The sequence below is a fragment of the Filicampus tigris genome, chromosome 13, assembly GCF_054856515.1.
Source record: "Filicampus tigris isolate MCC_2025a chromosome 13, RoL_Ftig_1.0, whole genome shotgun sequence".
Lineage (NCBI taxonomy): Eukaryota > Metazoa > Chordata > Actinopteri > Syngnathiformes > Syngnathidae > Filicampus > Filicampus tigris.
In genome coordinates, this window is record NC_141229.1 from 4280780 (window position 1) to 4298246 (window position 17467).

At 40.8% G+C, this 17467-nt stretch overlaps 1 protein-coding gene across 2 annotated transcripts in view; it reads right to left on the reverse strand.

The window, feature by feature from the left end:
- LOC147137219 (nardilysin-like) overlaps positions 1–17467 on the reverse strand; it is a 107761-nt gene that overhangs the window by 88201 nt on the left and 2093 nt on the right. The gene's annotated exons all lie outside the window — the stretch shown is intronic.

The window sequence follows — 17467 nt, forward strand, 5'->3', positions numbered from 1 at the left end:
GCAGACCCCACACCACAGAATAATCATGCAGGATCATCTTTTAGGGGGATCGTTTTTTAGCACACCCCACACCACAGATAATGTATCTTGTTTTTAATCCCTGTTAAAACACCACAGACAACCAGATAATCACTCAAATCACCTTTTAGATATGACTCCTAACGCACCCCTCACCACAGGATAATCATTCAGGATAATTATTTAAAAGAATCACTCTTAACCCACCCCAGTCCACAGAACGTTCGCTCAGGATGATTTTTTTATCGTTTTTATTTTTAAATCACTCTTAACAGACCCCACACCACAGGATAATCATTCAGGATCATCTTTTAGGAACATCGTTTTTAGCACACCCCACACCACAGATAATGTATCTTGTTTTTAATCGCTGTTAAAACACCACAGACAACCAGATAATCACTCAAATCACCTTTTAGATATGACTCCTAACGCACCCCTCACCACAGAATAATCATTCAGGATAATTATTTTAAAAAATCACTCTTAACCCACCCCAGTCCACAGAACGATCGCTCAGGATGATCTTTTTTTTTTTTCCAAATCACTCTTAACAGACCCCACACCATAGAATAATCCCACCTCCACAAAAGGAAAAGGTCACGGCATTCGTTTAGTGTAACATGATTAAAACAAAGAGTAATAGTTTGCGCCACGATCACACCCGTGAAAGCATCTGACCTTTAGCGACTGATTGATTGCAGATTTGGTCACGGAAGCATACTGACGTTCACTTCGCCCAATCGCTCACAATCACGTTTTGTTAAACTGTGTGGGTGGACAGCACCGCGACCGCCTAGCGGTTAGCGCGTCTGCCTCACAGTTCCAAGGTTCTCGGTTTGAAGCTTATCTGCGTCTTGCTCCCGCAATACAAAGACATGTTTGTTTGGTTGAATGAAGACTTTAAATTGCACATAATGTGAATGTTTGTTTGTCTAAATGTGTATTCAATTTTCTCTTCTTCTACGGGAATTTTCTCAAAAGGTAACCAAAAATGTGGACATCTTGAGAAAGTATGAATGTGTGCAACATTGAACATTTTGAAGTTGATTTGGTAACAACCGATCACGGCTCACCGAACGGTCACAAGCTGATCTGTGATTGGTTATTACACGAACCCTCAACACGTGATGTCATTTTGAGTCGACACTAAGTGGCTAAATGTGTTTTAAAATCTGTTAATTGGACATGACAAAAATGCAGTTATCAAATTTAATTATAGACAAAATATTAACGTTTTACTGCTGAAAAGTCTTAAATTAGTTAAGTATCCCTTTAAAGTGGAAGTATTTTTTTCAAGAATATGTTCTATGCAAGCCCACTAGTTGAAACAAGCCATTCCGATAAATATTGCGTTTGTGGAATAAGAGTTAATCCACCCGTTTTAGCCATCTCTGGGGGCGGCCATTTTGTCACTTCTGTCGACTGAAAATGACATCACGACTGCTCACAACGACCAATCACGGCTCAGATTCAGAAAACAGGTCAGCCGTGATTGGTCGTTGTGAGCAGTCGTGATGTCATTTTCAGTCGACAGAAGTGACAAAATGGCCGCCCCCAGAGATGGCTAAAAACGAGCAGATGTTGTTGCTTAACTCATATTCCAGAAATAGAATATTAATCAGACCGGACCAGAGAGACGAACTAGCTTAGCGATAGTTAGGACGAAGCTAGGACCGCACAACGCCGATGGATTTAAAACGGGACCAAAATTTTAAAAAAAATATTTAAAAAACGCCCTGGGTTCTGCCATTGGCCAGCGTACGGCGAGAGATTTTGAAGGTTCAAGTAAGTTATCTTAAACTAAAAAGTAAAACCTTTTCATAGGTTGACGCGGCGGCGAACAAGGGGCGATCAATTTTATTTCCCAGAGTAGCATATTCCAAAATAGTTCCAGCAAAGCTCCCGGTGACCCGAGCGCGTCTGCCAGTGCGCGGCAAATAATTGATACCTCGTCAGTCACGCCGTCTGTGCAAAGCGCCCCCTTTAAACACTCGTCGTCACCCAAATTTGTCAACACAAAAGACGACATAATGAGGCATTTTGCCGGCTCGAGAGCTACTCATTTGACGCACTGTCAGCTCGACAATAAAAGCGTAATTGCGGTTTTGACGACACGCACAAAAGCCGGTCCTACAGTATCTCCGTTCTGATTAGTCGAGGATTAATTGGTTTTTATTTTACCCGTGCATGTCTAAATTCCATGAGAGAAACCTTGCGCACTTCACAGTCGGCGGCTGCTGCCGCTGTTGCTGTTGCTTAAGATGAGACGGGGGGGAATTGTCCATGATTAAAATGTTTATTTTCCTCACGATTAAGAAGCAGTAAACTGAATTATGGGATGCTGAATCTCCTCGAAATGTTGCACTTTTATGATCGCGGCGCATTATTTGTCTCAATGCGGGAGAATGTGAAACTGGGAAATGAAAAATGCATGATTACAGCTTATGTGCAAAATTTATCAATAATACGTGTACAAAATGCACGATTTTTTTTTTTTAATGTTGAACAGTTTGTTGTTGATTTAACTCGCTTGAGAAATGGTGAATATGTTAATTTCCTCCATTTTACAATTGGGACTTTTTCTTTTATTCTTGAAGTAGGGCTTTTTTCACCATTAATTTGGGAATTGCACTGGGTATTTTCTCAAATGTTGACCATTTTGAAGTTGATCTGAATTGTCAGTTTGTTGAATTTTGAGAATTTGTTCACAGAAAATGTAAGGCTTCTTGAAAAAGCAGGAATTGCGGGAAAGTTGAATATTTTTAAGTTGTTTTGAATTGGTCAAGAAATTGTGAAATTGGGGTGAATTGGTGAAATTTCACCATTAATTTGATGAGTCTCTTATGGTAATATTTTACATATATATCATATATTTAGAGGCAAATTCTTTAAAAAAAAAAAAAAAAAGATTTTTTTTTATGTTAAATTGAAAAACTTAAAAATCAATTTTTTTTAGCTAAATTGTTTTTAATGGATTTTTGGACGGATGTTTTGAATAAGCTGAACATTTTGACGGTAGAATGCTGTGAGACATTTGCTAAATCTGGAAGTTTTGAAACGTCCAGAAAAGTTTCCGATGAAAATAAACGATACGATGCACTTTCCGTGGCAACGATGCTCCGTTTTTGGCCTTGCCGCTGAGTAGTCGCACTGATTTTCTCCTTTTAAATGAATCACCTTTGTCGTAAGTCACGGCGCAGTTGTAAAAACGTCTCCGTGTTTGCAGAAGCCGGGCGAAGGTTGACGGTCCAGGAACCCGCGGCGGCATTTTATCAATGGCGAACAAATAAGCGGGAAACGGATGAAGGTCAATTTGCCGGATAGAGAGGACTGGACAGGATCACAGCCCGTGCCCCTTTAATTTTGTGGTTTGCTGACCTCTGCTGCCTGTTATCCTCTGAATCTCTACTCAGCTTCTGGCTCCAGAAAAAAAAAACAACAAAAAAAAAACAAAAGCAGCAAAAGACATGCTTAAGGTGGTTGCTGCGTTGCACTTCTAAAAACACACTTTTGCTCTTTTGTCAAATTCCAGCGATGGGATTTGAGTGGAAGGTGTATTTCGGAGAGCGTAGGAAGCGTAGAGTCAGAAGTCCAAACTAACACAGGATGAGTGGTTCCTTTTTATCTCAGTGGCAACGGTTGTATTCGCTCCTTTCCCTTCGCTTTGCCTGCTTCACATTCAAGCTGAGCTAGGGAGCTGTTTATCAATAGGAGATCAATACGATGTCCACAGGAGGGTATGAGATCAGACAACACGCTGGGTTTTTGGGCTTTTTTCTTTTCTTTTTTTTTTTTTTTTTTTTTTTCAACACAAGTTTTTCTAGGTTAAAACAAAAATTCGATTCATGCTAGTGCTGGGCGATTCAAATATGAATACCAACGTTGGTAGTGATCAATATGAGTGGAGTGAGATACTTTAGTTACAGTTCGGGGGGGGGGGGGGGGGTCATTTTGTGCGTAGCTCCATTTTCTATTCCTGTTATTTTCATGTGTCGTACTGATATCACCATCGGTATGCGGGCTCCATACATTCATATTTAATCTGGAACTATTAGGTACAATTTGTATTTAACTTTTACATGCAATACATTTTATTTAAATATTATTTAAGTAAAGCAAAGCCCCCTCCATCATGGGTTGCAGGGTTTTTTTAATTATTTTATTTTTTTTACAGTTAATATCTCCATTTAGGGCGAACTTTTGTTGTATAATTCTACTTTTGACCACAAGATTGCGTCACACTTCTTTTGTTTTAGATTGATGTCATTTTGAAAGAAGAAGAACGAAACAGGAAGTGTTTCAACACATCCGAGTTTTTGTTGAAAATGTTTGATTGTCATCCGCTGTAATCCTGCTTTTTATGCCTACAGAAACTCACGTATGTAGGTTCTTTTTATAATGTACACCTTTGGGCATGGTTGTTGTTGAATATTGTAAGATCATTAGTTAAGTTTGTTAGTGTGGAGGGGAAAAAAAACGGGATTTCTTTACTGTAAACGTTCAAGGATCGAAACATCGTACACTGGACATTATTTTGGTGCTAGCCATTGTTGTGTCTCCCATTTAATATATTATCCAATATATTATTTGTGTTTAAATCAGTTTGTATGATTCAAAAAGTGTGTTTAAAGACCTTAAAAAATGGAGTTATGTAAATGCTATAAAAACATGCATAGCGTCGTTGTCCTGTGAAAAACACTTATGTCCATTTTTTTCGATTTTCATATTTTCAAAACGATCATGTTTTTGACGAATACATGGGCCTACTATACTACTGTATTTTAATATTGGTCATGATGGTGGTATTTTGAACAGCTAAATAGTTCATCAATTTGATATAGCGGTGGACAATTATTATGCGGATAATCTTGGAATCTACCATGTATGTGTGCGAGGAAAATGAACCAAGGGTAAGGGTTAAACATTTCAAGCTGGTGCATCGTGACATTCAAGTTTCTGGGCTCTTATCCAAATGACTTTGCTTTTCTTCCCCCTGCGTTTTGGCTTTATTAGCGCTTAGTCCGTTTAGCGTCGTATTGCTTTCACCGCGCCGTCGCTAGCGCGCATCCCGCTGTGTCTAAATGGACCCCAAAACAAACTTCCAGCGTTTCAATCAAGCCGCGACTTGATTCGGCTGTTTATAGCCTAGCTTATGCTCGCTAGCCACCCACCCCCCGCCAACCGCTTATGAAATGCATGTAAAAACCGGCGTGAACTTCATTGCGCACGCAAACAGATGTGGACGCAAGTTTGACGGCGCCTCATGCGCTTAAAACGAACTGTCAACGGTTCGTGTGAAAATAAATCACTGTTATTTGCGTACCTATGAGATTGGTGGTGTCGTAGCGACAGGTTGAACTCTTTCATGGCTGATAGCATCCCTAAGCAAACTAGGCAGATTGTGTCTAAATTCAATGAACATATAATCGTAATATCATAATAGTTTTAGTGCAAAAGAGGTTGGTTTGGTGGAACTGTTTTCTTTTTTCATTTACTGCCACAACTTGTATATATATTTTTATGTGTACGTTTACAAGGCACGGGCGAGTGCACCATCATTCTGAAAGTTTCCACTTTCCACAATTTTGACGTCAAGATTTCCGCATGGATGTAGAAAATATTGTCAAACAAAATCTGACATCGGGTAAATCCGCCTCAGCATTAGTTGGTGCTATGCTACGGCAGTTTGACTTTGGCAAATCATCTGCTTCAGAAAGAAAGTTCTTTTTTCACATTTTTTTGGTAATTGTGTTCAATGAAATTTTGATATAGTACTCAGTATCTGTGAGTCCTCAAAATGTGAATATTTGTACTGGTATCGGTCTGGAAAAAAAGTGGTATCGAACATCCCTAATATAGATCCACTGTGATCTCTAAATTGCAGCTTGTAAATGAAAACGCTGATACAAAACATTATTGGAATTGGACTCATTTTTGTTCAGAAATTTCTCTTGTGATTTGACACAATATATGACATGAAATTGTAATCAATAAAAAAACAAAAATGGGGGCAATTTCTGAATTGAGCTCTTTTTTGTTACATAATTTATTATTTATACAAATAACTTCAGTATTTCTCTGTCCTCTGATTGGCTGGTCAAGCAAAGTTCGACGAGCAAAACACATCTGTAGCCATCTGTGCCAATTAATACATTTAATACAATTGGGGCTGTCAAAATTAAAGCATTAACTATGGAGATTAATCTAAATTTTACAACGCACAAAAAAAAAATTAACTCAGTTAACTCAGTTTTATTTACTTCCTGTGGCAGCTTCCCTCTGCTCGCTTTGCAGCAGAACTTAAGAGAGTCGCTGTTGTAAAGATGGATTTTTACGTAGCTTAACTTTAAAAAGTTGTTTGACGGTTCATTGTAGAAATCTAAAATAATTTACACACTTTGCAAAGCCAAATTCAAATACCATATTAGTTGTGCGTCCATGGTGCATCGATCAACTGTTGTATTTTACAGGAAAAGAATCGTACTCTAGGATCAAAGAAAGCCAATGCAACAGTCTTTGAATCAAAATATACTTTTAATTGTTTTCCCACATTAATTCCAAGATTACTCGGTTCCAAGCTTCGTAAAAAATTGTAGTTGAAAAATCGGATTAATCGCAATCAATTATGTCAAATATCGCGATTAATTAGTGAAAAATATGTCATCGCTTGACGGCACTAAATATAATAAACATCTATGGTGTGTATTAAGTTTCGATTTTTTTTCATGTTATCCGATAAATACTGATTCTGAACCGCTCCGGATGATTTACAGGGCGCAGTCGAATGTTGTTTTATTGTTTTTGTGTCGTATTCTTTTATGGCCATGCGATAGTGGTGGTATTAAGAGGCAAATTAAGTCGGGTCAGTCCCCCCTTAAGGCCCGGTGCCGAATGCACCGACCGCCACCGATGAAACGGTATTACTGCTTTGTCAGGGCAGGTTCACTCAGCACATTAACCGCCACGACAGGCTCTGGGACGACCATGTCAACAAGAAGGAGATAAGAATCTCGTCAAATTCGTACCAGAGCGACGAGGTCCTCCTGGGCCCTGCGTCGTCGTGGTTATCTGCCGCTGCAGATTTGGCCCAAGGTGTCGTGCGTCTGAGATGTTGTCTTCCTCTTTATGCTTTCGCCCCGTGTTGCCTTATCTGATGTCACCTTCTAATCCGTCACGCGAGCGTCCCTACGAGCGATCTCGTACAAATGCGGATTACGCCGAGAAATAAGGTCGGCAACCTCGTCTGGAAACGGTAAAATTAAACCCTGTTTTTTTTTTTGCTAGCCCCAAACATATTTTATTCATCTTGTGTGTGAATAAGTGTTGTGATTTTTTTTTTTTTTTTTTTTCTCTTTTCAACTTTGACGATAATACGAGCTGCTCGGCTTGCCAGCAGTTATTTTGTGTGACTAAGTGCCAGTTATTTCCATTGGCACATTCGCATTGCACGAATATCTCCAGAGAAGGTCATGCACAGTGTCAAAACAACTCAGATGCTTTTCAAGCAATATTAACTCATATGCTTGATTCACAGAATAAGCTTGATTTCAACACAAAGTGCTGAACTTTCAACGGAGCGGAAACACCCCTCAGGATCCCTTACGATTAAACATGCCAAAAACGCAGACCAATCTGAACTGGACTATACCGGTCGGTGGAAATGGTGCCCGCCTCTGCAATTAACATTCGGAGTACGAGAGCAGTCATTTTGACTGTTTTCAAACTTTGATGTGTGATTACTCTGCAGAGGTAGAAATAAGATGCTCCTGGCCTCTTGAGTTTTCCTAATTCTGTATATTCATGACCATGGTGCAATTTTTTTTGGTATTAAACAATATAAAAATAGTTACGAGTCATTATTCCTTTAACGACCCAGTCAATTTGACAGCTCTAGTTACTCTCGCACGTTGCGCCGGGACAGCGCCGCCTGGTGTCTATAGCAACCGCCGGTTGCATTGAGAAACGCTGCTGGTCGCCGTGATTGATTAAAAAAAAAAAAAAAATGCATCCAGCATACATCTGCTTTAGAATATTGACGAGTCTGAGGATGAATTTGCTCGGCTGACACGCAGCGCGCCCAAGTCAAAAAAAGTGAAAACCAATTCAAGCTATTTCCATTAGCACATTCACGTAGGAATACATCCGGAGAATGTAGTGCACTGTGTCAAAACAACTCAAGATACTTTTCAAACAACATTACTTCCAGCACTTAATACAGGGAATAGCATTCAGGAAGTGTTACAAAACGGCCACGTTTCAACTTCTCTTTGTTTCTATCTTGAGAGCAAGGAAGAAAAGCTCGCCGGTGATTCCCAAGCGGTCGCCGTGTTGCAGGTTGACTGCTCTCCAATTCCTCCGGAGGTGTGTATGCGTGTGTTTATAAAAGCAACCCAACACCTTCTGCGGCTTCAAAAGGGTCCCTTTCTCCGCAGTTCTGATCCGTGAAGGGAAACGCTTGCCGTTGCGTGATGGCGTCGTGTAGCCAGCATAAGAAGGCGCAGGCAATATGTATGAAAATGAGCGCCGCAGTGTTCCGGGGGCCTTAAAAACCAACAGAGACGATGTCGTAAAACACAAGCAACACCGAGCCCCCCCCCCCCCCCCCCCCTATTCCGTTTGAATAATATTGCTTTGGGGAGAAGGGGGGGGGGCTATCAGTCGTCATGGCTCTCAGCAAGACTCAAGGGATTTAAGACTGCAGCAACAACAACACGAAAGGATGCGAGCGGATAAAATCCACAAGTAACGTTTTGAATCATGACTACACAATGTATAATAATACGTGTGGCGGGCATTATGCGAGAAGCTAAAATAAGACGCATGTGCGGCGAGATACGTGAATGTGTGATCATAAATGTGGAATATGCCTGTAGATGTGAACGATGTCCCGTTAATGTGCCCAACGATCCATAAATGCGTACAAAGTTTGGTAAATGTGTCCGAAGCAACACCTGCAGACAGACAATATGACAATACTCAGGCGTATAGTCTTTATCCTCTGCAATGACAACTCATAGACGTGCCTTGTTGATGAGCTGAGAGAAGTCGGGATGTCTCCATGAACATTGTCTGTCTGTCTTCTAGTATTGCCCCCCAGGCAACCAAGGCGGGCACACCAGAAAGTGGCCATTCAAATGATGCATTCTATTTAACTATGTCATTACTGTAGGTTTTTATTGTGCAATATTGTAGAGTGCTATTTTTCTTCATTAAAATATATATTACAGCCATTTTGTTTTTTTTTTGTTTTTTTTTTTAGGGGGAGGATGGAATGGTTTAATGGCATTTCCCTTCATTTCACAAAAATTCTACACGGGAAAAAGTGTGCAGGGTTTTCTAAACGGGCATAAAGATCATAAAATGTTTCAAAAAAGTATGAATTTGTATAAATGGAGACAGAAATCCCTAAAAGAACAAAAACAAACCCCCAAAAATGTGGAATGTGCAGAAGGATGTTAATCCTCGAAAATATCTGCAAAGGTCTACAACAAGTGTTAAAAAAAAGAAATCTGTAAATGCGCAAAAACATCCACAAATATGCAAAATGATGGAAAAAATGATCTGTACATTTTCAGAATGATCTGTTAATTTGCAAAAAAATGCTCTAAATCTGTGCCAAAAAAATCCTACACACATTGGTAAGGAAAACATTTTTACACTCTAAAAACTGCTGAGTTAAAAGTAACCCAAACCGGGTGAAGGGTCCAAAAGGGACCGAGCGAATGCTCCATAATTTACCCAGAGTGCATTGGATGGAAAATTTGACCCAGTATGTTGGGTCAAGATTTTGAATCCAAGTACTACTGATGAGTTAAAGCTCCCAAGAAATTGGTTACCACTATAGATGTGATTAAAAATGAGACTCATTTTATGACCAACATTTTCTAAGAATAAGAAGCAACTTTCCCTCATCAGGGGTCACTCACCTCCACCAACCTTTTACAATCTTTCAATTTACTTCGACGTCAGTAGACAGAAAAAAAAACCTCCAAAATGGCGATTGCAGCTTCAGCAATTCAACCCGCCCAAATCTAATCTTCAACCCAATCTGCTGGGTGCAAATAAGTAAAGGTAAGCACATCTGCTTACCCAATGTGGATTTGGAAAAATAACTCAGCATTTTTTTTTTTTTTTTTTTTTTTTTTTGGTGTGTAGGGAACCTCCACTGCCAGCCAGCATGCAGCATCTTCAGCCTTCCGCATGAGTGTATTCTGCTTAAGCACTCGCTCGTGTTGATGCCTCTTTATCCACAGTCTGTCAGATGTATATTTAATGCGGGTGGCTGGTAGGAGACGACACCAGCTACAACCTACAGACACGCTTTTGGTTTTTGAACTAGCGTCGCTTTACACACAGTAGATCAGACAGGCTGGAGAGTGTTAGTGAGCGAGAGCAAGCGAGTGGAAAAACAGGAACGCTCACAAATGGCTCTCAATGTACTTTTGTGTTCGCACTGGCAGAAAGCAGAAAGAGAAATGCCAACCCAAAAAATATTTTTGTTGTTGTCATTAAGAGTTCTTGAGCGTAGAATGTCAAAGTTAAAAACTAATTTATGCCATTTTGGATGAAGGCTGTAACTTAGCAACATGTGGGAAAAGTAAAGTGAAGTGAATAATTTTTCAGTTGCATCTAAAGTCCACATCAATTTTCTTTATTCTTGAAAAAATTGTACCAAAACAACAACATGTTTTCATGCTGTTCTTATTATGGACTCTTTGTGTTAGCCTTGGTTGCTCTGAGTCCCACTCTGCCCCGCTGTTGTATGGTGTTCCACAGGGTTCAATTGAGGGGCCCCTGATGTTTTCATTGTATTTGCTGCCACTGGGTTCACCTTAAAAGAGCATGGGATTTACTTTTACTGATTTGGGACCCCTGAGGTTGTATCTAAAGCCAAAACACATTAAACACATTAAAAAAAAAACACACACATTTCTATTATTTGGATTATGATTCAGCATGAGACTCAGCATTGTTTTAGTGTTTTTAAGGTGTTTACTGTTTTTTATTTTCTTAATTTATTGTTATAGCTGTCATGGTTTTTATATGTCTGATTTTTACTTTATGTACAGCATTTTTTATGTAGTTTACGGTTGTTATTAAAGCGCTCCATGAATAAAGTTGAGTTGAGTTGAGATATGGGTTGTTTTCGTGGGAAAGAATTAATGTATTGCATTTCGGAAATAAGGCTGTAACAACAAAATAGAGGAAAAGTGAAATAGTGTTCATAATTTCCCGAAGCACTGTAGCAAGTGGTCCATTCAGATAATATTTGCACCTGACATGCCCTTTCTCCTTGCGCCTTAGCTCATTATTCAGGGCCTTTCTCTCCCTCTCTTTCTCTGCTTTTCTTCTTGTCGTTCGCCCCGTTGGAGCCAGTACCATCCATTATTGTTGTTTGCCAAAGTAGAACTATAATTTCACAGGCGAGGAGCCCGATCGGGTCTGGAGTAGTGATTAATAATCTGAAGACGAATGAACGATTGCGGCCCACATATTCGTCTGTAGCTAATTATTCGCTGCGTAATCGCGAAATAGATTACGGACCTATTCGAATGTGAGGTGGGGGAGTGGAGGGGGGAGGTGGTGGGAGGGGGGGGGGGGGGGGGTAAGCACGGGTGGGCTTCCAAATATAGGCCCAGGAATGAGATTAGTACACCGGCGTGGCCATCATTTGGACTTGCATCCGCTGTTGTTCTCTTGCTCTGATGAACGTGTCGCGATGCTTCGGGCAATGACATTACCGAGAGTCCTGTAATATTTGTTGCATTATTTAGTCGTTTGTTTCCAAAAATGTTCACTTGAAATGCATTTACAGTGGTACCTCTACTTGCGAAATTAATTAATCCTGGAGGAAATTTCTTAAGTAGAACATTTTGTAAGTCGAGACGCGTTTTCCATGTAAATGCCCTAATTCGTTCCAGGCCCCCCCAATATTCAGACATAAATGTTTTATAAAGCATAAAAATGCATCAAAACATGTAACAAATATTGCACAATAAATGAGACTTGTGCATAATGTAATAAAAAACTAAGAATAGAGTAAAGAATAAAAATGATGGTCGTTTACCTTTTAATTGCTGTACTCGTCGCTTTTCGCCCTGTTTGGTTCATGTTCTCTCTCAGAAGTGTTTTTTGCCCGTGTTTTTTGTAAACAACTGATTGAATAACGTGGCGACTGTCGATACATTACGGTCATATTCTTTGAAGAGATCAACCAAACGCATCCCCCTTTCATACTTTACTATTATCTCTTGCTTTGTTTGTATGGACAAAAAAAAAACAAAAAAAAAAACGATTTTCTCCTTTTTTTCTTTTCCTCGTTTCTAATTCCCGTCAAACTATCGGAACACCTCATGGCCCGAGGGGGCGAATGACGAAGACGCTGCATCGACATATCTATCACATATAAATCTATCTACCTGCACTCATAGACATGTACGGTCGAGGTCCCTCTTAGCCAATGGGACGCCAGGAAGATGCTAGGCTCGCCAATGGCAGAGCAGCTATGAGTATGTTGCGTTCAGGAAACTCCGGAGCTGCGAACAGCAGCCCACACTGTATTTTTACCTTTCGGATCCTGAAATTTCTTTCGTAACACTAGGCAATATTTTCCTGTTGAGGCGTTTCGCAACTTGAAAATTTCGGATGACGAGACGTTCGTAAGTAGGGGTACAACAATTGATCTATCTCATTAAACAATTTCCATCCATCCATCTTTGGTAGCGCTTATACTCACCATAGGGCAAAATAAATCAATTGAAATTGACTTGGCAATGTAGTCGAACGCATTCTGCAAAAGTCAACCCCCCCCAATCTTTTATCGTTACGTCCAGGCTGGCATCACTTACAGTTGCGCAACGTTATCAAATCTCCACTTTCAGCCTAAAAAATGAAAATGGACCACACTGTTGATGTTACGTGTATTATTCTTTTAAGTTAGTTGACATGCTGCACAAGTAATCTTCTATAAGATGTTGTATCAACTTTTTACCAGTAGAGGGGGCTAAGAGAGATAATTGCATATGCGCCAAAGAGGCATTTGGGGAAGGTGGAGGGGTGGACGGGGGATTAAGGGGGTCCAAGCAGATTCCAGGGGTGGCACTGCCCCTTTCAGCCTCCGCCAGTGCCCCCACCCCTGTCGTAGCGCCCCTCGCCAATAGCGATAACGCCGTGCGTGTCTTTTCCCTGGACGGGTGAAAGCAATAGCGACGGGAGACTTTGAGAAAATGGCTGCATAAAAAAATTTTTTTTTTAAAAACTGCCTCGGTTCTGTTTTCTTGTTTTGTTTTTCGGCTGTGGTCTCAAGGCGGCTAAAGCATCCTGCCGGGAGGACGAGGAGGAGGAGGAGTGCGAGTGACGCCAGCAACTCACACAAACCCAGAGAAAAAGCGTCCCCGTGTGTAAAGCCAGCCTCCCAACAACTGATAATTCACAGTTTGCATGTTAAACTGAGCGCTATTCATTTATATTCATGCATTGTGCGCGCGTGCGTGCGTTTGCACAGCTTTGCTTATTTTGGCCCGCCTGCTAAAAATGAGCATTATGATCAAAACAAAGGTCACATAATCCTGCTTTGCAGAGCAGAGTTCCATCACTTTGCTCTATACAGTGTGTGCGCGTGTGTGTGTGTGTGCGCGCGCGTGCGATTGCACGTTGCCAGGCAACCGCATTGTCATTTTCACCTCCAGTGAAAATGATTTTGTGAACTCACCCAAAAGTGCGCACCCACCTCTTTGTGACCGACACACACACGCGCGCGCGCAAAAGTTAGGTTTCACTGCAGTAAGCATCAAGTCGAGCGTAAATTTAACACGAACAAATTTGCCATGTTAATTGGAATTTGATGTGAATTAAGTTTGAATACAACATTTATAAGGGGCGTTCATCCCTCCACCAAAGACGATTTTATACGGTTTTGGATGTGTGAAGTGCGAAAGATTCGAAGCGCGGTTTGATTTGAAAGTTGAACGCGGTTGGGCTCAGTTCGAGAGGGGATGGTGCCACCATTTTTTTTTTTTGTTGTTGTTGCCATTTTACATAGATTTGAATGAACTTGTCAGCACTGCAAATGTGCCGTAAAAGACAATTTGATACAAATCTCGATCTATTTCAAAGTGGAGCGCTTTCATTTGCTGCGATGCACTTTTTTTTTTGTTGTATAGTGTAAGAATGATACAGTTTTGCATCATGAATTCATTGGCATTGGTTCTGGAGTAGTCAAATAATACTGTACACACATGAATAAATAATTAGGAGAAAAGATGTTATTTAAAGCGGAAGTCAACCTAAACATTTTTTTTTTTTCAAGAATATTTTTCCCAGCAGGCCCACTAGTTGAAAACGCGGCATTTTGATTCATTTTGCGTTTGTGGAATATAAATTAAGCAGCAAAATGCACTCATTTTTAGCCATGTCTGGGGGCGGCCATTTTGTCACTTCTGTCGACTGAAAATGACATCACAACTGCTCACAACGACCAATCACGGCTCAGGTTCAGAAATCAGGTAAGCCGTGATTGGTCGTGGTGAGCAGTTGTGATGTCATTTTCAGTCGACAGAAGACAAAATGGCCGCCGCCAGAGATGGCGAAGAACGAGTGCATTTTGCTGCTTAATTTATATTCCACAAATGCAAAATGAATCAGAATGCCGCGTTTTAACTATTGGGCCTGCTGGGAACATATTTTTGAAAAAAAATATGTTTGGGTTGACCGCTTTAAATGGAGAATTGTAATTTTAGTGAAGAAAAATAAAAGTGTTGTAATTTAACAAGCACAAAGCGAAACTATTATGCTCAAATTTCTCAACACCAAGTGAGAAAAAGTTGTAAAGTCATGAGAATTCCATACGACGAATAAATTCAGTTTTCAGGAAAAGTTTCTTTTTTTTTTTTTTTTAACAGTGATTTTCTTTGCAACTTGCTCGTCATTTGGGGTGTTTTTCTTGTTTTCTTCTTCTCCCCTGGTGACTTTGCCTCTACTACTGTTTCTGCTTGCGTTCCAAATAAGGCCGGTGATGATAGAATGAGGCAATCTCGACTCTTTAGGGCACTTGTGTGTGTGTCGGAGGCGCAAACACGGCAAAATGAGTGGAAATAAGAAACGTGTGTGTGTGCTCATTAAAAAGGGAGGGCGGGGGGTGCGAGGGGATAAGCCCGGCCGTGGCCGTCAGCGGCGATTTAGCGATGGAGAAGTGAAAGGTCTCTCATCTCGCCTTCTCCCTCGCCGTCCATTATTAATTGCCATTGTTCAATAGTGTCAATGTCCTTTGCCTGTCAAGTCCCCCCCCGCCCCGCCGACGCTCCCCCCCACCCCCCCAACTTGTGACCGCTTTCAAAGGGAACTTTGACGCTGAAAGAAGGGGAAGCGCCTCCAGTCTTCAGTTTGCTCACGCTGTATTTAATCTATCCTTAAAATGCTCTGTACTGTATGAACAAACGGAATAGAGAAATATCCACCACGTTGGGTTTCCCACAACTTCTAAATGCTTCAGTAGTCACAGGAAACGGCCAAAAACGCAGCGGGAGGAATGAGACACAAAATGACAACAATGAGGGGAGAGCGAAATTGAGGAAAAAAAATATATCAAGTCATTCAAAAAATTTGGTCATTGTACTGGGCGCCTTGAGGTTTTTCAAGATACGAGTCATTATTTGGTCGATTTTTTTTTTTTTTTTTTGCTTTGACATATGGTTATTGCCACTCTCAGTTGTCAAACTAAACGTCAAACAAAGAGAATTAAACCTTGTGTATTTGCCTGGATGCTAACAAACAATGGGAAACTCCAAAGGAAAACAGGCTAACAATTAGCATCTTTGTGGCAAAGGGTATCTAAACACAAACGGTGCAGCAACACATTAGACAGGTAATGTAACAATACTCGCAGGTATATATATACCTGGAAACCGATCTTGCTGCCCAAAAACTAAGAAAGATGTCTGACCATTGAAAGAAAAAAAAAAATCTTTTAGACTAAATTTAGGATCTTTGCATGAATTGTGCCCACAAATGGCCACGGACAAGCTGTAAGGGTAGAAAAATCCAACATAGAAAAATATCACTCAAGCACTTTTCACACTGCACTTAGCAGTTGCTCGGCGCATGGCGCTGCTCGCCTCCTCCTCATCCTTCTTAAAAAGAGCCAAGTCAAGGCTTTCTTTTGCAACAAAGAAAGTTACGTCTCGTCAAGGTGCGGTCTACTTCTCGTCTAAAGCAGCAGCCAGTAGAGATCAACGATTCACTCAAGGCCCGATTCGATCCGATTTCGGATTTCCAGTTCCCGATTTTCGATTCCATTTTTAAAAATTGCTATCATGCTTGTCTCTGTGCACTAGTGTGGTTCTGCAGCCATCCGCAAACGCAAAGAAGTTTGGCGCAAAAGCATAATTTGATCTACACATTCAAAATGTGCTATGCATCTGGAATGAAAAAAACGTTTCAAGACGACATTTCATCATTTTCAACTCGATTTTTCGATTAAGCGAATCAATTAATCGGGTCGAATCGATTTTAAATCGATTTTCGATTAATCGTTACATCCCTGGCAGCAAGTCTCCCTTTTTACTTCCTGGTTGTGCGACATCAACACTTTCAAAATATCGTCACTCTTGTGCTGCCACCCGATCACTTTACACTGAGCGAGTGCAGTGCGAAAAGGGCTTAAGACTAAACAAAACCCGAATAAAAGCGTCATTGACTTTCAATGGTATCTCTCAAACACCTTTAAGTGCTCCCCACAGTCAAGTACGTGAAAAAAATAAAATAATAATAATAATAAGTACACGGTCGAACAAAAGCAGGTTGTCGTTGATTAATATTTGAGCGTTTCAAGGACCGAGCTTACATTTCGCAGGGAGGAGGACACGTGATTTTTCTTCCCAGCCTAGATTTAAGATAAAGGTACGGTATTAAAAAGTCCTCCAGCCGTGGTTGTGTTGTCTTGACTCGCAATCAAATCATCGGGCTCGGCCTTGACGAGCTCGCGTACGACTCCCACAAGTGCCAAAGAGCGCGGCGCGTTTCTTCATCTTCTTTTCACTCTTTCAATCGCCGCCTAGTTGTCATCCCATCAGTGGGTGACAAAGGGATACGGCGTTCATTGAAGGTTTGCTTTGGCTACGGCAGCTACTCGAACATGCTGACGCACGGCCACGACTGGAGTGTTAATGTGGACATTCTGGCAATTTCCCGGTGGGCCTGGCCGCTACGGCGTATAATCCGCCGGGGCTTGCTACTCCCGCCCGCACATTCATTTCCTCCAGCCTGCGGATCCGTTTTGAAATCAAATCATGTGCGTTTGCGATATTTAAATCTGGTATTGCCTTCTCGTACACTTTTTCTAATAACACTCTCATTGTATTACATATGGCACTGATTGCGTCGTTGCTACTTAGGATGTCGCCACGTCTCAGTAATTTAAGACCATAAGGAGCAATAATCGAATGCGCGA